This window comes from Theropithecus gelada, chromosome 14 (assembly GCF_003255815.1).
Source record: "Theropithecus gelada isolate Dixy chromosome 14, Tgel_1.0, whole genome shotgun sequence".
NCBI lineage: Eukaryota > Metazoa > Chordata > Mammalia > Primates > Cercopithecidae > Theropithecus > Theropithecus gelada.
The window spans coordinates 71211425-71232671 of record NC_037682.1 but is presented as its reverse complement, the minus strand read 5'-3'; the positions used below and the strand labels follow the sequence as shown (position 1 = coordinate 71232671).

General features: G+C 45.5%; 1 protein-coding gene across 1 annotated transcript in view; it reads left to right on the top strand.

The window, feature by feature from the left end:
• TENM4 (teneurin transmembrane protein 4) overlaps window positions 1-21247 on the top strand; it is a 787121-nt gene that overhangs the window by 211231 nt on the left and 554643 nt on the right. The window contains exon 3 of the mRNA XM_025357209.1: window positions 14341-14442. The gene's annotated coding sequence lies outside the window, so the exon portion shown is untranslated. The remainder of the gene's footprint in view (window positions 1-14340; window positions 14443-21247) is intronic.

Here is a 21247-nt window from a genome sequence, read left to right as displayed (position 1 = left end):
TCACTTGAGCCCAGGAGTTGCAGGCTGCAGCGAGCTGTGATCACACCACTACACTCCAGCCTGGATGACAGAGCAAGACTTTGTCTCTTAAAAAAAAAAAAGTGTAGGAAATGCTCCAGCAGTATCACTCATTCATTCAGCACATATTAATAATTGAGTACCTGCTGTGTATCAAGCACTGTCCTTTCAACGTAGCAATAAACATAACAGACCAATATCATGAAGCTTCTATTCTGGCAGAAGAGACAAACAATAAACAAGTTAATGAACATATAATGTCCAATGCTGAAGGGTGGGGGTGGTAAGCAGGGTGGTTAAGGATGGACAGGAATGTGCAACGTTGCACAGAGAAGACAGGATTCAATTACGTTTGGAGTGGTAGATCAGAGAAGGCTCCCAAGGGGAGGCTTTTTTGTGCTAGGCTTTGACTTCTGAGTGGAGTTTTAAGTTAGCCAAAGGGAGGAATGGCATTTTTGGCAGAAGAAACAGCAAAAGTATAGACATGAAGCTACAAAAGGATATGAGCATGTTTGGAAAACTGCAAGCAAATCTGGTGTGGAAGATAAAGAGAAAGAAAATTCAGGACTTGATGCTGGAGAAGTTGGTTGTGGCCAGACTATGAGGGCTTTGTGGTCTTCTGAGGGTGGAAGCTAGCAGAGACTGCGTAGATGCTGCTGGGATGGCAGAACCCGTCTACCAAGGCTGCTCCCTGAGCTTCTGGCCAGGGGCCCAGTAAGAGTACAGCCGTGGCTTCTGCAACCAAAAAAATGGTTAAAAATGTAAGGGACGGTTCATCCCAATAGTTCACAACCCCAGTCTTATCATGAGAACATTAGACAAATTTCAATAGTGGAGCATCCTACAAAAACCTTTCCAGTACTCAAACGGTCAAGGTCATCAAAAACAAGGAACATCTAAAAAATTTTCATAGCCAAGAGGAGCCTAAGGAGACATGATAACTAAATGTAATGTGTCCTGCATGGGATTCCGGAGCAGAAAAAGACATTAGGGAAAAACTAAATAAATCTGAATAAATTACGAACTTCAGTTAATAATAATGTTTCAATATTGGTTCATTCATTATTACAAATGAAGCATACTAATGTAAGGTGTTAATATGGGGAAAACTAGGTGTTAGGTATAGCAGGTCTGTGCTATCATCGTGATTTTTCTATAATCTATAACTGGTTTAAAATTTTTATTAAAAAACAGACTTTTTTAAATTGGAAAAAATAGAAGTGGGGGAACATATGTAACCTCCAAATTTTCTTTTTTTTTTTTTTTTTTTCATCTCTAGAAAGGACTCTTTGTTTTCCAACTTGGCTTCTCCCCTGACAAATGTGTTCAGCTTCACCAAGGTAGAAATAAGCACGTGTGTCTGCGTGGGTGGGCACGTGAGGTCTGAGAAGGTGGGTGGGGATGGTGAGGTGGCAACCAAGTCTGCACTGGAGTCTCGGCATTGGTTTCCTCCCTGGAACCAAGAGAGGTTTCCTGGGAGGTGAGGCATGCGGCAGTTCATTAACAGCCCTGCTGTTCTGCGCCTGGTGGTCCTTTCAGTTCCTGTGGGTGACTTTGGTCTGGGACACTTGGGTCAGTAAATAAAAGGCCACCTGTGACAAGGGTCTGAGCAGAAGCAAAAAGCAAACGTGTCCTGGCTCTGGGATTCCAGAGTGCCCTGTTCTGACAGTGGGAAGCTGACCTGGGCTGGGAAGCTGGACCACCACCCGAGGGCCTGGTGCATGGAGAGCTTGCAAGTCTTTGTCCCTTCATTTCTAGTGGCTCTGTTTTGCCCTTGTCTCTTTCTCAGTCCCAGCCTGTGTCGGTCTGTTTATAGATACTTTTTTTCACATCCAAATTCTTTCTCACTGACAAAGGATGCCCTGTCTCTCAGCAGTCACTAAAATGTCTTCTCATTGTATTCCTGACCCCCTCTTCTCTCAATAAAGAATGATTTTCCCCACCCACTGGGTTTAGAAGGACAATGCTACCCTCTACAGTTGTAGGTATCTACACAGACATGACCAAAGAAAATCACATCCCATTAAGATGTCAGTGTTCCACCAATCTACTGACAGGTGTTTTCTGGTCTGCCTCAGTTTCATTAGACTCCAGCTTTCCTGCAGTGCCTTGAGACACTCTAACCTGACAACGCTTTCTGAAGTGTCGCAGCCAGGCTCCTTGGCATTCACTGACTTACTGATGGCCTCTCCCACATTCGTTTATCAGCCGACAGCAAAAAAAGTCCATGCAAGCTGACTGGACTTATGGGGGAAAGAAGCAAAAACCTGCTTTTGTGTCCCCCATTTCTCCTTCCAGGGCTGCCTCCCCAGTCTCCCAGGGGCCCCACCTATCACTCTTCCCTCTTGGGCTTCACTGCAGCGGTCAGTGCTATAAGGGGCTCTTTATCCCAGCCCAAGCACTGAGAGTCTTTGCATATTCACTGTCCTCGAGGCCACAGAGTGACGCTCCTGCCTGCAGAGTCTCAGCACCTTTATCAGTCAGAGTTTAGGCAGGAAGACAGAAACCACTCTCGACCTTCCCATTGAGAGAATTTAATGTAAAGAATTGGTCAAACAGTTGACAAAACAGCTAAGAAGCTAAACAGTACATGTTTCAGCCCAGAAATCACCAATGACAGCAATGACTACCACACCTAGGCTGGAGGGACAGTGAGAGGAGGTGATAGTTCTGGATCCCAGAAGCTGCGGAAATCCAGCAGGAGCTAGAATCATTTTGTAGGGTGACTCTCAGGACCTGAAGCCACGGGGGTTATGTGGACACTGCTAGGGATGTTGTCAAAGACAAAGCAAGAGGTGAAGATACCCTGGCTGCTGTCTTCTCATCTCCAATCTTCTGCCAGGGACTTTCTTTAGCCCGACCTCCCCAGAAGCCAGTCAGCAAGGGAACCTGAGAAATGTGGCTCCTTGCAGAACACAACAGAGCAGACCAGCATGGGGAGTGGATCTGGGAGCAAATACACAAGTGACTGGCACAGCGTCCATTCAGCCTGCCCACTCCAACCCACCCACTTTTGTTCAAAGCTGAGTTGGCCCCCACCTGTTCTAGAAAACTCCTGCTCTTTTCTAATTTCTCTGATCAGACAGCTGGCAGCTTGATAAAGTCATCATGTTTTATAAGATCTCCTGGAAAGAATAAATGAGGGAAAATCAAGAGCCTCTTTCACTTCGGGGAGGGTGTGAACTCTACAACACTGTAGTCATCAAATCTTGCTCAGGAGTATCATCGCTGTCCCTAGTCCTTCAGAGAAGAGCTAGGATGTTGCCTTTTACAGATCATCAAGGTACAATGATTCTGTTCATTCATGCTATGGTGGCTGTCCCGGAGGCTCAAATGTACCTTGAACAATGATCTTCTGCTCTGCAAGACCAAACTCATAATCTATACCCCGTTATCCAGCCACATTCTGCCCGTGAGGGCCTGTGTTCAATGGTTATTCCAGGAGACTGGTAAATTGCTTCAGGGGACCTTCAGCTCAGGTCTGAGCTGGTTAATCAGTTCCAGCTTGCCTTCCCTCAGAGTGCCCCTCTCCCCCTCTGTTAGCTGGGAGCCCTTGCTGCTGGTATAGCAGCTCTGGACAGAGGCAAATGTGGGAAGGAAAAGTCTAGGGACAGAGCAGAAGAAACAAAGGGTTCCTAAGTTTGTACAGCCAAGAAAATAACATAAAACACGATGAGGGATTTGGCTGAGCTTTCTTGTTTTGTTTTGGAGCATTTCAAGGGGCCAGGCATGCAGTTGTGTTTGGATTGGGAAGAAAGGCATAACTGTGCAGAAGAAAATCTTTTTCAGATTTTATTCTGGCTGTTACCAGATTAAAGAAAACACCAGGAGGATCAAACTGTGTGAATGTATGAAGGCTGTTGCAGCCAGACAGGAGGGACCCTGTCTCTGTCTTCTGGGGACATGTTTGGACAGTCCAAACATGGACAGTCTGGTCAATTCACCATTACCTGGATCCATTCATATTACTCATTTTCAGAACTTTAAGATGATGAGCATGATCATTATTAAATATTATAAAAATGTTCATTAGGATTCTTGGCTTGAAGTGACAAACCATCATCCCTCCAAACCATCATACTCCAAACAGAAAGGACTGAGCATGGTGGCTCACGCCTGTAATCCTAGCACATTGGGAGGCCGAGACAGGTGGATTGCTTGAGCTCAGGAGTTCGAGACCAGCCTGGGCAATGTGTGAGACCTCATCTCTACTAAAAATACAAAAAATAACCAGCATGGTGGTGCATGCCTCTGGTCTTTAGTAGAGACCTCATCTCTACTAAAATTACAAAAAAAGTAGCCAGCATGGTAGTGCACACCAGCTACTCTGGAGGCTGAGGTGGGAGAATTCCTTGAGCCCCAGGAGGCAGAGGCTGCAATGAGCTAAGATCATGGCACTACACTCCAGTCTGGGAGTCATGGGAGATCCAGTCTCAAAAAAAGCAGGACATAATAGCATCTCAAGAATGCAAGAAGCAGATGAACCCTCCAGCGAGAAAAAAGGCAGAGATGCAGGAGAATTGTGATTGGAACTCTAATTCTGTTTAGATTTTTTTCTGACCCTTTCTGCTGCCCCAGTCTGCTTTTCTTCGGCTTGTAAGCTTCCTTCTCTCACTGCAGACCTGCTTTCCTCACTCTCTGGATTTCCTAGGGCTGATGTAACGAAGTGCTACAAACTGAGTGGCTTAAACAGTAGAAATGTATTGTCTCATAGTTCTGGAAGCTTTAAGTGTGAGATCAAGGTGTCAGCAGGACCGTGCTCCTCTGAAGGTGCCAGGGAAGAATCTGTCCCGGCCTTTTCTTTCTCCTGGTTCTTTGGCTCGGGACAGTGTGAATCCCGTCTTCACCTGGGACTGTCCCTGTATGTATATCTGTCTCTGTGTCCCAATTCCGCACCCCACCCCCGCTATTTTTTTAGACAGAGTCTGGCTCTTGTTTCCCAGGCTGGAGTGCAATGGGGCAATCTTTGCTCACTGCATCCTCTGCCTTCCTGGTTCAAGCGATTCTCCTGTCTCTGTCTCCCAAGTAGCTGAGATTACAGGCACGTGCCACCATGCCCAGCTAATTTTTGTATTTTCAGTAGAGGCGGGGTTTCGCCATGTTGGCCAGGTCTCCAACTCCAGACCTCAAGTGATCCACCCGCCTCGGCCTCCCAAAGTGCTAGGATTACAGACGTGAGCCACCCCACCTGGCCAATTTCCCCCTTTTTATAAGGACACTAGTCATATTAGATAAGGGCCTGCCCTAATGACCTCATTTTAACTTGATTGCCTCTATAAAGACCTTATCTCCAAATAAGGCCCCATTCTGCAGTACTGGGGGGTTGGACTCCAGCATATTTTCTTTTTTGAGGATACAATTCAACCCATAACACCCACATGGTCCCCAACAGCTTTCAGTTTTTGCATCTTACAATTTGCACCACTAGATACTACATTCTTTCTTCATTTATTGATTTCAGAAATCCCAGGGAAGAATTCTAATTGGTTCATGTTTGATCAGGTTCTGGTCTCCTCAAGGGAAGAAATGGGGTCTGGAACAATGACTAACTCGACCTTGTTAAGGTGCCCAGCCCTGAACCAATCAAGGACAGCCAGTGAGGCAGGATTGTTTAAAACCATGACAATTGTCATGGGACCCATGAATCTGTCAGATCAGCCAGTTCACGCTGGGTGCACATCATCCTCTAAATCACAGAGAATTGATAGCAACAAGGGGTTCATCCTGTCTTACACTCCACATCGTCTGTGGGCAATAGAGATGGTGAGAGGAGAGGGGTTTCTGCTCATCGTAGTCCCCGGGGACCCAGACTGACAAGCCATCCCAACTGTGCTGAGAGAGAGCTCTGGAGGGTCTTGTATTGGCAGTTAAATCTAACACCTGAAAGCGGTACACTTCTGCTCACAGCTCATACCACAGTTAGTGACATGGCCCTATCAGGGTGGACATTCTCACCGTGTACCCGGAAAGTAGAGAGCCAGAAATAATTGACGCACAGCACCTATGACTGTCACAACCCACGTGGTGGGAGCAGTGGGAAAAAGGTTCCCAGGAGAGGGGAGATGCTTCACCAGAATATGATGGGGTGCTGCCCAGGGAAACTAGTGGACAAGGGGCATCCCAGGCCAAGGGAAGAGCCATGGAAGCCATGGAAGACAGAGTGACCTGGCTCCGAGTGTCTAGAGCAGGGCATTCTAGATTTTTCCACCTCACTGACGTGCTCTCTGAAGGAGATGCTGTTCTGTGTATGCAGTGAAGTTTCTCGGTGAGTGTGTGTGTGTGTGTGTGTGTTTTCCTTTTTATTGTGAAAAACACTGTGGTTTAGCTGAAGCATCCAGGGTCTGGGGTGAGAATGGCCAGGGACTGGGCTGGAAAGGTGGCCAGGCTGGACAGTGAAAAGAACTGCTTGCTATAGGGGAGAGTTTGGATTTCTTCTCCCCAGTGACAATAGGGGAGCAATAAGGGCTTTAAACAAGGAACAGGAGGGTCAGGGTTGCATTTTAGAAATATCACTGACAGTATAATATGTAGGAAGAAATCAAAGAGCACTAGACCTAGGCAGAGGTCAGGTCACCCCTGGGACTTAGTGGTGGAATCAGCTAGCCTGGTGACTCTTTGGCATGGGAGTACAGTTGGGTTTGCTGGGTGCAACAGAGATGGCTTCACGGAAGTGTTTGTGTCTGCACTGGCTCTTGAAGGATAGATAAAAGAGGGTCTAGTGGCTTTGGAAGAAGAGAAGGCTTTGCAGGCTGAGGACACAGCAGAGCAGAGGCCCAGAGGTCTGGGACAACTCCAGTGGTTGAGAACTAGAGTTTGTGTTTATCCTGCACTTTTAAATCCCAGAATCTTTGATGATGTGCTTGAAGGGGTTAAAGGTGGACATTGGTTAAATAAAAGCAAGTTTCAGAAAATTGAAAAAACTCTCCACAGACACCATAAACTTCATCAGGCTGCTTTTTAGCACTTATGGCTATTTGAGAACTGTTTTCTCCCCTGCCAGTGCTTCCTGTTAGGCCATTTTTACAGGCAGTTCTTGCATATCCTCTAAACACATGATCTTTTTCAAATGAGAGCCTGGTACCTTTTTTTTCTGTATTAAATTTTACTTAAGTTCTGGGATACATGTGCAGGATGTGCAGGTTTGTTACACAGGTAGATGTGTGCCATGGTGGTTTGCTGCACCTGTCAACCCATCACCTAGGTATTAATCCCCACATGTATTAGCTGTTTATCCTGATGGTCTCCCTCCCCAAACCCCCTGACAGGCCCCAATGTATGTTATTCCCCTCCCTGTGTTCATGTGTTCTTATTGTTCAGCTCCCAATCCACCTATGTGACAAAAGTCTAATATCCAGAATCTACAAGGAACTTAAACAAATTTACAAGAAAAAACCAAGCAACTCTATCAAAAAGTGGACAAAGGGCATGAACACACACTTCTCAAAAGAAGACATTTATGCGGCCAGCAAACATATAAAAAAAGCTCAACACCACTGATCATTAGAGAAATGCAAATCAAAACCCCGATGAGATACCATCTCACAGCAGTCAGATGGTAGTTATTAAAACGTCAAGAACAACAGATGCTGGCGAGGCCGTGGAGAAATAGGAATGATTTTACATTGTTGGTGGGAATGTAACTTGGGTCAACCATTGTGGAAGACAGTGTGGCAATTCCTCAAGGATCTAGAACCAGAAATACCATTTGAACCAGCAATCCCATTATTGAGTATATACCCAAAGGAATACAAATCATTCTGTTATAAAGATACACACACACGTATGTTTACTGCAGCACTATTCACAATAGCAAAGACACCGAACCAACCCAAATGCCTATCAATGATAGACTGGATTTAAAAAAATGTACATATACACCATGGAATACTATGCAGCCATAAAAAAGGAATGAGATCATGTCCTTTACAGGAACATGGATGGAGCTGGAAGCCATTATCCTCAACAAACTAACACAAGAACAGAAAACCAAACACTGCATGTTCTCACTTATAAGTGGGAACTGTTATCTTTTCTCTTACACTGGTACATCTGCCCCATCTGTTCCCCTTGACCATCTCTCTGACAGACGTCCCTGCCACAGCACAGATCCTCAGTCATTTCAAACATAAGACTACACTTGGTTCAGATTTTCACAGCACACCTATGCCTCTGAAGGATTCATGAGTTTGCTATGAGTTTTCCATTATGAACGTTGAAAACGTTGAGAATCACTTGTGTGTTTACAGAGAAAGAACCACGAGAAAGAACACCGAGTGGAAACCAGGCCAGAAGAAGGCAAGCAGGCTTCTCCCAGCTTCCCTGCCCTGGCCGAGGCAAACACACACAGCCTCACCAGGGCATGTCCAGAGCTGGCTGGCTTGACCCACAGAGGACCTGTAAAAAAAGAAAAAATAAAATATTTTCAGGTCTTCATGAATGAGGACTCTCAGTTAAAAATTCATAGGAAGATTACATAAAACCATCTGCTGCCTTTATTTCCCCTTGTGTGTGTTAAAAATATGCAGCTGCTCACCGCGAAACATTCCATTACGCTGTGTGGCTCACGAGCTGCTCTTTGACGTTCAGGACAGAGAGGAGGCAAGGTGGGAGGGGAGGCGGGGGTGAGCACGCACAGGGATTTCCACCTGGCTCTGAGTGTCTAGAGCAGGCCATTCCAGATTTTTCCACCTCACTGACGTGCTCTCTGAAGGAGATGCTGTTCTGTGTATGCAGTGAAGTTTCTCGGTGAGTTTGTGTGTGGGTGTGTATGTGGTTTTTTTTTTTTCTTTTTAATGTGAAAATTGGTCTTTGAGTCCACAAGCAGCAGCTGCAGCTACCATAATTAAAATGAAATAACCTGCTTCATCCAGTCCTTAGAAAGGCTTTAAAAAAATCCATATTCTAAATGGACTCAGGAATGTGGTGGATCTTCTCTCCCTGTTTACTTGCAACAAGTTTTATGGCTTTACTTTTCTCAGGAGTCAGGAGAAGGGTATTAACCTTTACTGAGCATTTATCCTGATCCCGGGCACTGTGCTGGCTTGTCCCAACTGCACAGACAGGATTTGAATCCAGTTTTGATGCTTCATTTCTTTCCCCTGTGACATGCCCCTTCAGGATGCCTTTGAACTCTGGATCTCTCCACCTGGTCTGATTCTGTCCAGAGGCCTGGGAGGATTGGTGTTATTAAGATGTTATTGAAAATGTTGGCACATATAATCAGCTTGGATCAGAAACCAAAGCTCTTAGCAGAGTAACAAGATGAAGTATTTTGTGCTAATAATTTACATGATAATGAGATGGTTTTCAGAATATTGGATGTGCTCCTAAAGGTGTTGCTTAAAGTCACTCCTCAAACCAGGCTGGAAACATAAAAATCCCAGAAGAACTACAGCCTCTGTAGTTTATACAGATCTCAAAATAAGGTAGCTGAGGTAGAAAGAGACAAAACTACGTGCTGAGAATTGAAGACATAGTGGTCACTGTCTTCAAGGAGCTCCCAGTCTGGTGGAAAAGGAAGTTGTAAAGATGAATAATTATAAGACACTGGTCATAAGAGCTAGCTCAAGGATATGAATAGCTTGCTGTCGTTTTGGCATTTTTTCTCCAAAAATCCATTTCTTCAATTGGTAAATTTGTGAGGAGGAAAGCTACCTCCCTGAGAAAGCAATGCCCATGATGTTGAACATTTAAGACTAGAAGAAATTATTCTGCATTATTATGTATGTACTAAGGGTCAGGTACTTATTCTCTCTAGTCCATTATTTTTATTCCTATTTAATAATAAAGAAATGTAAAAATCTAAGTGGTTTGGCCAATGCTGCACAGCTGGTGACTGGGGGAGCTGTGATTCAGCCCCATTCTGCTTCCAAAGCTCCACCTCTTACCTGTGCCAGGCTTCTTCTCAGCAAACCTGAACCCTTGATTGTCAAGTATAGAACACACTTACCACTGTGTCCCACGTTTAGAATGAGGCTATCTTTTTATTTTCCTTAAACAAAGTTTTAATAGCAGGCATCTTGATGGGAGGTCATCTCCTCCAGGCTGCAGATGCGATGATACAGTTCCGAGTGCATTAGGAGCCCTCTGGGCTGCCTTCCCTAAACAGGGGGTCAGCCCAGAGCACAGGAATGCTGAGTTTCTTACTGACATTCTGCAGGACCCCAGCAGATTCCTGGGTGTCCAGAAGATTTTCTTCTGGGTTTCTGTGTCCACTACTTCCAGTACCACAGCTTAGCTGAAAAGGGAAAGACAAAAACTAACACTCCTTGCCAGGGAGGAGGGTGGTTTCCTGCTACCTTTGCAATTCTCTGCAGTCAGTGTTGTTGTTCTGGAACCTGACTTAACTCAAGGCATCATCTTATCTCCTTGATCTGTGGTCACTTTAGGGGAATCCAACAGAAGTAGAGGCACTCTGCATGTAATTCCACCTGGGCCTTCCTGAAAGGCAACCCAGGAAATGATCAAGCTCCACATACCCGTGGATGGGCGGGAGATGCACTGGGAGAAGAAAGACAGTTGTGTCAGGTACATGGTGTCATACACAGGGTTACAGCTTGCTTTATGACTTGCCTAGAGAGGAAAAGAACAGGGTTTGGATCTTGTCTCCCTTGCTTCCTCACTAAGGGATTTGGAGCAAGCAGCTTAGATTCCCCAGAGTCTCCTTTCTTCATCTCCAAGTCTGGAAGGATAATGCTTGCCTCCTGCAGTTGTTTAGAAGGCTAAATAACATCAAAGCACCTAACAGCCTACCCAATGCCTGGCACACAATTAGGAGCTCCCTGCCCCAGGCAACTCCTCTTCCAATTCATATTGTGCAAGGCTTGCCACATTCATCTTCCTAGAGCAGATCTCCAGTTATGTCACATCTCTGCTCAACAGCACTCAGAGGCTCCCTATTACTCACTGAACAATGACCACATTCCCCAGCCTGTTGAGGCCCACATCTCTTGTTGGGTGTGATGTCCTTCACTCCCCTCTGCACAGCTCACACATGCTGGAAAGCTGAGCTCTACACTTGTTCTTTGTCATACTTTTACCTCCCATGGCTCTCCTCCCTTATGTGGAGTACCTGCCCTGTCTTCATGTCCCCTACCTTATACAAAGTCTGCTGCAAGGCAGTCTTCCATGATTTGTCAGCCATGGCGATCTCTCCATCCTCTGTCCACTCATTAGGTTCTGTCTGCATCTCTCTTACAAACTGCCAAACATTATAGTTCCTACGGCCATGTCTTGTTTATCTTGCCAGCCTATGAGCTTCCCAAAAGCAGGATTTGCCTCAGAATCATTATTGTGTTCTGCCCAGCAACAATCCTCAGCATATGAATGAATGAGTGAATATGTGAATGAATGAATAATGCCATAATCCCTTCCTAACTCAATTTCCCCTCGACAGAATGCTAGCACATAAATACTTTTAAAACCTTTCCAGCAACCAATGAGCATTTTAGTTTCATTAACTGTCTTTGTATTGCCTACTGGAGGTACTTTGAAAAAAAGGGAATTTAGGGACAGGATTTGAAAAGGAAATAAACAGATTGAAAGACTGAAGACAAAGAGTTGAGGTTTTCCCTGAAGCCTTGGCAAGGATGAGGGCAGAAGAGGAGTAAAAACTGCAGCTCTGCAGCTTCTTCAAGGGGGAGGGACCATAAGGCACAGGTGAGAAGCCAAGGCACAAGCTTTGGCCTGAAGCTATGAGGGGAAGGGATAGATGATGGAGTTTTATAACCCAGACACAAAAAAGGGGGCCTGAGAAAGAAATTTGAGTGTTTCATCCGAGCATCAAACATACATATCACTTATGTGACTAGGACCCCAGCAGGGCCCTTGGGGACAAAGCTAACAGCTCTGTGTCCTAAAAGCCACCAGACATTTGGCACTTGGGGACACCGGAGAAAGTACCTTGTCCCTTGCCCATTGTTATAGCCAAGGAAGCCAATTTCCTGCTGTCTTTGGAACCTGGGGTGGGGTTGTGTGTGTGTGGCAGGGGAGCGGGGGTAAACTTCTAATGAACAAGGCAGGGTAATAAAAATTAAAAGTGTAATAGCCATTATTGCCTATTTGAAATGCGTAAAATAATAGTCATATCCTGCTTGGTGTACTGCCTATTTTTAATCTTAATGAATATTTAATATGATTTATAAGGACTTTTCTAAGTTTACTCCCAAACTCTTGTTAACTCTACTTGTGCCCATTAATTTTCCTACCCTGGCCAGCCATGGTGGCTCAAGCCTGTAATCCCAGCACTTCGGGAGGCCGAGGCAGGCAGATCATGTGAGGTCAGGAATTCGAGATCAGCCTGGCAAACATGGCGAAACCCCATCTCTATTAAAAATACAAAAATTAGCTGGCTGTGGTGGTGGGCACCTGTAATCCCAGCTACTCAGGAGGCTGTGACTGGAAAATCACCTGAACCCGGGAGGCGGAGGTTGCAGTGAGCTAGATCATCCCACTGCACTCCAGCCTGGGTCACAAGAGCAAAATCCTCATCTTACAAAAAAAAAGAAGAAAAATTCTACCCTGAAGGGAGTTCAGGAGCCAGTCTCTGGAGAGTACCAACGGGATATTCTGTACTTGGCCAGAGGCTGGTGAATGTTCCTGCCTAATAGAGTTACTCTTTATTTAAAATAATTTGCCATAAAGAAACATATTAAATGTAGATAAAGACACAAAATTTTACAATGAAGTGCATTTTGTTTTTAATGGGAATTACCAGCAATTCCTCACCTTATAATAGACAGTAATTTTTTTTAGCTAGGATCCTAGATGTATTTGGGAAAAATGAATTCAGGGAACTTCTCAAATAATGGCTTTTTAGGGGTTAACCTCCTATGCTTAAGTATACCCTTCATACCTTAATCTTTAGCCTAGTGGGTCTTTTGTATAATAAGGCATTTTGTAGTATTTTTTATGGGTGAGTGTGGCAGTATGGGGCAGGAAAAGTACAGGGACCTTAAATCTTTGAGGGCCTATGTTCAAATTCCTATTCCTTCTCTTACAATGACTTGAAGCAAATGACCTAAAACCTTAGCACCTCCCCTTACCCTTCTTTTGAGGAGTGTAGACTTTCTTTTCTTCATTTGGAAAAACCTTTATTTTGCACAGGTGTCTCCTTAGTCCCAGAGTCCTATACATCAAATTTATAGTCATAGGATTCTAGGGCCAGAAAGGACCTCACACGTCTCCCAGTTCAGAGTTTCCTTCTTTCAGATGAGGAAACTGAGGCTCAGAGAGGGGAAGTCATTCACCAGAGGTTGCAATCAGCAGCTGGGCCAGAACCGGAACTCTTCTGTATAAAGACCTCTGCCCAGGTGACTCCAGCACTCCCATGTTTTATATTACAGGAAGATCGACCCATTCCATAGTTCAAGTGCCTTAGTCCATTTTCTGCTGCTGTAACAGAATGCCACAGACTGGGTAATTTATAAAGAAAAGAAATTTATTTAGCTCAGAGTTTTGGAGGCTGAGAAGTCCAAGAGCATGGTGCCAGCATCTGGCAAAAGCCGCCTGCTTCTTCATCCCAGGGGAAAAAGCGGAAGGGCAAGTGAGCACATGTGAAAGAGAGAAGCATGAGGGGCCAGCCTTGCTTTGTAACAACCCACGATTGAGACAACTCATGCACTCCTACAAGAATGCATTAATCCATTCGTCAAGACAGAGCCATCACAACCTAGGCACCCCCATTAGTCCCTACCTCCCAATACTACCACATTGAGGAATTTAGGTTCCAGCACTTTTGAGGAACACATTCAAACCATAGCAGCAAGACAGTAAGATTCAGAAGTCAATGACTTATTTGTCTGGTGAATCTGTGACGGAACTGTTAACGGGGGCCACTGGCTACTAACCCTAGACCTTAGCCCCATGCTCCATTCCCTGTCTACCCCCTATCACAGTATGCAGTCAATCCTTTGGGCAAATAACACTCAGTTCCTACTTTGCTCCAAACATTGTGCCGGGTGCTTGGGTTGTAAAAAGGGCAGATCTTCAGTCTCTGTCTTACAGGGTTCGGTTCACTCAAGGAAATGTGTGTAAACAATGATTTTAAGACAAGACCATTACTCCCATAGCACAAGATGAGATGGGAGAATAGAGGAAGGTATATTCGAGCCTCTCAGGAAGGCTGCATAGAGGAAGCATCTGTGTGGGATCTGCAGGGTGCTAGGACTCCACTTGCTTCTCTTCATTGCTGTGGGACCAGGAACAAGCCTCATTTTCCCATGGTGTGTGTTTGCAGTGACTGCTGGAGTGGAGGGTCTGTGAGAAAGGATTGGGGCATCTTGCCACCTCGCTCAGTTGGATCTGTGTTCTCTGCTTCAACAGAAAAGATCCCGCACTGTCCTTCAGGATCCAATGGCCTTGGAGAGAGGGCTGCAGGGCCCACGAACATTGCTGACTCTTCAGAACGTGCTGACATGGAGCCAGGTCAGTCCCCTTGTCTGCTCTGATTTTCCATCATTAGCTGCAAATTTGTGGTCTTGATGAGAAATGCAATCTCAGACTCTGAACATTTGCGTGTTTTTTGGTTGGAGGCTTTTGTGGCTTGGCAGCATAGAAAGTAGAGGAGGTCTGGCCAGAGTAAAGATAGCCTTCTCCTGGAGCAGATGCAGTAGGACTGGTAGGTGGCAATGGTTGCTGGAAACCAACCTGGCAGCCATCATGGTGGGAGGGCAAGGTGGGCAAGGATCAAGCATCCAGCAGTTATGTGATGGGGGTGCTGGCAGCAAGGAGGTCACATGTGGGTCTAGGACTAGAGAGGCAGCAATGCCAATCAAGGTCATTCTTGGGTACAGGAGACCAGGGTGCAGGGCCCAGACTCTGGTGGCTATATCCTGAGCTGAACTGGAGTGAGATCAGAGGCGCAGTGGGGAATGGGATACAGGGAGGTGAGCGGAAGGCTGCCCAGAAGGCAAGTCGTCTGGAGGCCAGGTCTAGTGGCTAAGATGGCTCTCTAGAAGCTTTTCCTCATATTGCTGTGCAGAAAAGCAATAAAAAAAAAACATCAGGAAACTTCTGGGTTCTATGGGAAAAGTGGAATGATGTTTCAAGCCACAGAAGGAACATGGTACAGAGAGGAGTGAAATTGTAAGTGAAAGCTGGTCACATTGAGGGAGGCTGAGGATGCAGAGGAAGGATCCAGGGAAGAGGAAGTGTGGCCTTTATTGAAAGCCTACTGTGAACCTACTAGGTACCAAGCACTTTTTCTTATTCTTCCAGCAGTCTTTCAGGATAGAAATATGAGTCTTGTTAGGTTTAGTTATGCTGCAGTAATAAATTACCTCCAGAATCCTAGTGGCTTAACCTAGCAAAAGTGTATTTCTTTCTCATGCTACATATCCATCCAAGGTTGGTGGAAAGCTTTGCTCTACCTAGTGGCTTAGGGACCAGGCTGATGAAATCTCTGCCCTATTTTAGGGGTACGACCTGGCCTGGATGATTGGCCACTTTGGTCTCTGTAGCAGAGGAGGAAATCCCTGGAAGGTTGAACATTGACTCTTAAAGACTTGGTCCTGAAGTGACACACTACCCATTGGCCAGAACTAGCCCTGTGGTCCTGCCTGATTTCTAGGATTCCAGGAGGTGTGGGAAGACATAGATATTTTAAGAGCAGTAACTCCCTCTGCCACAGTAGATATGATTTCCATTTTACAGGAAAGGAATTGAGGCTTAGAGAAATTGTCTTGTCAAAGGTCTTCCAAATAAAAAGTGCTGGAGTCTGGACCTTACATAACTTCTGATTAATCATTTATTTAGTTATTCAACAAAGACATATGGAAGATTTACCAGGAGCCCAGCACTATGTTAAGCTTTGGGGATATCACAAGGAATAAAAACAAAGGTGGTCTCTTCCCTCACCCTGACAAGTATATAACTACAAACTGAGATCAGTGCTCTGCAGTAGAGACATAGGTTCTCTGAGGAGCTCAATTAATATTTTTTGCCTTTTGGCTATGTGCGGTGGCTCATGCCTGGAATCCCAGCACTTTGGGAGGCCAAGGCGGGTGGATCACTTGAGGTCAGGAGTTCGAGACCAGCCTGACCAACATGGTAAAACCCGGTCTCTACTAAAAGTAAAAAAATATTAGCCAGGCGTGGTGGTGAGTGCCTGTCGTCCCAGCTACTCAGGAGGCTGAGGCAGGAAAATCACTTGAACTCTGGAGGCAGAAGTTGCAGTAAGCCAAGATTGTGCCACTGCACTCCAGCCTGGGTGACAAAGAGAGACTCCGTCTCAAAAAAAAAGATGTTTTGTTTTCTTTAGAGGGACAGGTAAATAGGGTCACATTTACTGAGACACTGTGCCAAGCTGTTGATTGATGCACCTCATTTGACTCCCACAACCCCATAAGGTATTCTTGTGACCCCATTTTTTAAGATAAGAAAACCAAGGCTCACTCAGCATAGTAAGATAAAAGCTGAACTCTTCAACCTCACCATACTCACTTGTAACAGTGACATGAAAGTTAAAATGTAAAAGTCATTGAATCTAGACCTCCACCCCATCTAAACCTGAAGTGTGGTCTCCTCTCCTCCTCTTCAACCCCTCTCTCCCCAGGGACTTTCTCTCCCTAGTTCCCCAACACCCAGCCCAAGTGACTCGGCTGTTCATCCCCACATGGGGGCCTTCCACGTAGTTGGTCCCATCGAACTCATCTAAATCGGTGCAGGAAAGACTTTGCAAAAATACTAGGCTGCAGAATCTGAGTCTGGCAGGATGGGATTGAATGTGCACCTTGGCACAGGAAGAGTCTTCCCTCTGGGATGGTCTGCTTTCTCTCCAGCCTCATCTCCCACCATCCCTCCCATTGTGCTCTGTGCTGTGTGTACACTCACTCAGTCACTTCTGCCCCTTCATCAGCGTTTATGACCTCCTCCTCTGTCCCCACACTGGTCCGAATGCCATCTCAGAACTCAACCACTGCAGCAGCCTGCTCACCCAGCCCTGCCGCCACTTCATGGACCCTGAGAAACAGCATGTTCACTGCTCAAGGGGCTGCAGGGGCCCACGGGGGTGTGGGCAAGGTGGAGCGGGGTGGAGGTGAAGGTGGGGGCCCACCCCAACCACTGTGTGCAAAGGAGTAGTCCTCCCAGGCCTGTTCTTTCTGGGACCCTCTTCCGCTTAAACCTTTCTGCATAGCATCTGTCTCTACCTGGTGCATGTATTACTAGACAAGCTTAATTGCCTATTTTCTGTCTTCTTCTATTAGAACATAAGCTCCACAAGGGCAGGGACCTACTTTATTGGCCCCTGCAGTGTTCTTCTACCTGGAAAGATGCCTGGCACATGGCAGGCACTTTGTAAAGATTCAGTGAGGGAGCGTAAGAACAAATCATTGAACAGGTTCCATATTGTGACTTGCTTACATTCTACTGTTGTTCAAGCCATCCAGCCTCCACATACACTGTTCCTTCCTCCTGGAATGTCCCCACTGCCTTTCTCCTCCCACCACTAGCTCACTTTTCATGCATTCACTCTGCCTGCCCAGGAGTGTGAAGTCCCTTCACCACATGACACAGACGTTATCCATTCATCCCCTTGAGCCTGGGGATTTCCTGAGGCAAGAATAGCTCCTCATCGTTGAGCCCTCAGTGCCTGACACACAGACAGGACCCAGTTACTGTCTGTTGTCTTGCGCCCAGTGGACCAGAACAGCATCTGGCATTGCAGCCCAGGGGTCCTTTCCTCCTCCTCTGTGAGTTCCCCTATCCCTCGGTCAGGAGGCGGAGCCCTTGCTGCCAACTCAGCCTCCTCCTGCTTAACGGCTAGGAGATCAGGAGGAGGAGGTAAATGGGACACTAATGAAATTCAGAGAGAAAACTAAATCAGGAGGTGTTGCAAACACTGTGGAGGAGGGAGACGTGATTTAAAAGGATGTTTCCAAGGTGGGAGGAGGAAATGAGGACTGTGGAGAGCCCTGGAGTTAGCTTCACACGGCCTCACCTCTCACACCTGCAGTGGGATGACCCCTGTGAGTCACTTTAGCTGCAGGAGCTTCACTTTTCAGTCTTTAATTAGGGGTCTTTTAGTTGACTGACTCACTCATTCAGTCATGCCTTCCCACCCCCTTGCCAAAAGGATTTGAGTAAGTTAACAATTTAAAATTAAGTAATTAAAACCAAGAACATTTAATGAAAACTTAGGGTAGAAAGTAAGGGACAAAAAAGAGAAGAGGAGAAGAAAAAGGGATTCTCAGGACCACTGAGAAACAGGGGTTCCTGGAAAGGGGTTGCAAATCAGGGTCTTGAGGATGGCACAGGCCTTGGTGACAAGAAAATGCGGCCATGGGTGCTAAAGACCTTTAGGGATGGAACAGCTCTGGTCATGTGGTAATCATGATGGCCCATGCCTCAGAGCACTTTCAGATCCATGGTCCATTTTTTCAGTTATGAGCATTGACCATCTGCTACATTTCAGGGAACCCACACCATGTTTTTCTCTCCCTGTCTCATTAAATGTCACAATGCCTTGCAAGGTGGTCTTTTAAAGTTCACATTAGAGTTATAGCTACCAAGGCACAGAGAGACTGAGTCCTCTGTTTAGCAAACGGTGCTGGGGCACTAAATTTCCATGTGCAAAAGCATGAAGCTAGACTCTTTCCTCACACCATACACAAAAATTAACTCAAACTGGATCCCAGTCATGGGCAGAAATTGCTGCCTGAGAAGGCTACCCAAGAACACTTATATACCTTGTCCTCCCCTGCCTTCCTGCTTTCTACACAGCATGCCCTAAAGCACCTGTACTCAGACTCTCTCATTTCAGCATTCTGTTTTACTCTTCAACATTATTGAAGACCCCAAAGGGTTTTCATTTATGTGGATTATATCTGTCAAAATTTGCCATATTAGTGATTAATACTGAAATATGTTAAAATTGTTATTTATCACTTATTTAAATTAACAATAATAAACCCTTACTTTAACATAAATAACATATTTTTATGAATAATGACTTTTCCAAAAGAAACAGAAATGAGTGGAGTGGCATTGTTTTACATTTTGGCAAATCCCTTCAACGTTTGGCTTTATAGAGGTATCTGCTTCTGCCTTCAACCTGGAAAACTCCACCATGAGTTCACGAGAAAGCCAGAATGAAAAGGGAAAATGATGTTGTAGCATTTTTATAAATAGTTTTGACCTCACAGACTTCCTGAAAGGTTTTAGGGACCCTCAGGGATCCCTGGTACACACTTTGAAAACTGTGGGTATAAAAGATGAGATACTCCAGAGTCCAGCAGGGAATGAGGAGGAAGTCAACCGTTAATCTAGTAAAGAGAAGAAGGGAAGTGGGAACAGTCTCGGTGGAGAGGGGACAGGAGTTCTCCTGGAATGACCCCTCGCTGCTGTAGGGAGATCTTTGCATATGGTATTCTCTTGGCCTAGAATCCTTTTCCCATCTTAGTCTGTTTAGCAGAATCTTCTTGGCGCTTTAAGGTCAAGTTGGTGTAACTGCCTTCAGATTGCCTTCCTTACCATCTTTCCTAACCCAAGGCTAAACTGCGCTCCCCACCTCACCCAGAACCCTGGAGGGTGAGCATTTAAGCAGAAGAGTGGTTGCAGCTGGAGTTCCAGCTTGGGGTCAGTGCCTACCAGGGAAAGGTTTGGATGCCAGGCCAAGGAGGTGGGGCTTTTTGTGATTGTTGTTTAAAAAGTAAGAAGCCATTGAAAGTGTTTTTACAAGCAACTGCTTGATGGTGTACAAATGTATGTATACAGAGGACTGTGGTCACCAACAGGCAGATAAAAGTCATCCACTACTAATTCTAATTCATTAGCGAATAAAGTAATGTCAGTTATCTAGAAGAGAGGGGGAAATGAGAAAAAGGAGGAGGAAAGAAACCAGCAGTGAATTGAGCACTCACTAAGTGCCAGGCATTCTTCCTGTCATCATCGCAGCAGTTGGTGGTGTTTTCCCCATTTTCAGATGGATAAGCAGATTTTTCTCCCCTCCCCGCTCCCCAGGATACCTTGCTAGTAAAAGCCAGAGCTGGGATTCAAACTGCAGACTCCCATCAGCCTCCTCCAAGGCCCATGACCGCTTTTCCCGTGACTCCACGCTTGCTTGGCACTGTTTGCTTGGCCTTCAGTGTTTACTGCTACGTACTGCTGCTCTTTTAAAGATGTGTTTCTGTTGTATCTTTCCAGACATATTTTTCAGTTCTTGGAAAATGGAACAGGGATGCCAACATGCTCCTTTGGTCTGCCCAGTTGGAGTCTACCATGGCAGTTCCCATGCACACAGCAGACAATCCATAATCCCTGCTTTCATGTTGCTTGCTTTTCATGGAAGACATGACCACAATTAAGATGTAAACCCCACGTTGCTATTAAGTACAGGTACTGGTGACGGAGATTATCACATGGTCAGGCCCTGTTCATCCTGGCTGGCGATGGGAACTGGGAAGTCAAACGAGTTAGGACAGTGCATTTTTTCTCAGGGTCAGACTGAAGAAATAATTCTAAAGAGGACACCGTAGTTCCTATGTAAATATTTAGTAAAGCAGACAAACCTTATGAGGCTAAGAGTATATTGTCCCGTATGGTGCCAATTATGTCTGTTAAGCAAGGATAAATAAACATTTACTGAACTCTTACTATGGCTTGCTATCTATGCTAGGCATATAGTATGTTTTATCTTCACTATAAAAACCTATATATTTTTGGCTCTAAGAGAGAGAAATGTCCCAATTTCCAATAATCAAACTGCAATGCAGAGAAGGACATATAGCTGATAACTGGTAAAGCTGGAGTTTGAAGCCAGGCCTGCCTGTCTTGTCCTTTGGAAATACCATACTGTCCCCCGCACAGGGAGAAATGCTGAGGCTGGTCCTGGCAGGGTGCCATGCGCTGACTGGTGAGGCTGGAGCAGTCCTTAGCAGTGCTGCAGTGGCCACCGATAACCTCATGCTGGTTTCAGCTCTTTCTTCCCAGACCATGTCTATCTTCCTAGACTTCTTCTGCTTCCCTGTGATTGCACCTCCAGTCTCCACTCAGAGCATTCAGGATGCCAACGGCCTCCCCATACCACCATTGTCTTCCAGCACCCAGTGTTAGCTTCATTACTATTCCTAGTAACTGAACACATGAATAGACTGACTGAACACATGAATAGACTTAGGGAAGAAGAAGGAGCAGTGAATCTAAGATGAAATTTAAAAGGTGCCACAGATTGTGCTGGAAACCCAGGAGTTCCCGATTTGCTTTAAAAAGGAATACTGTGAGGGAATGCCTT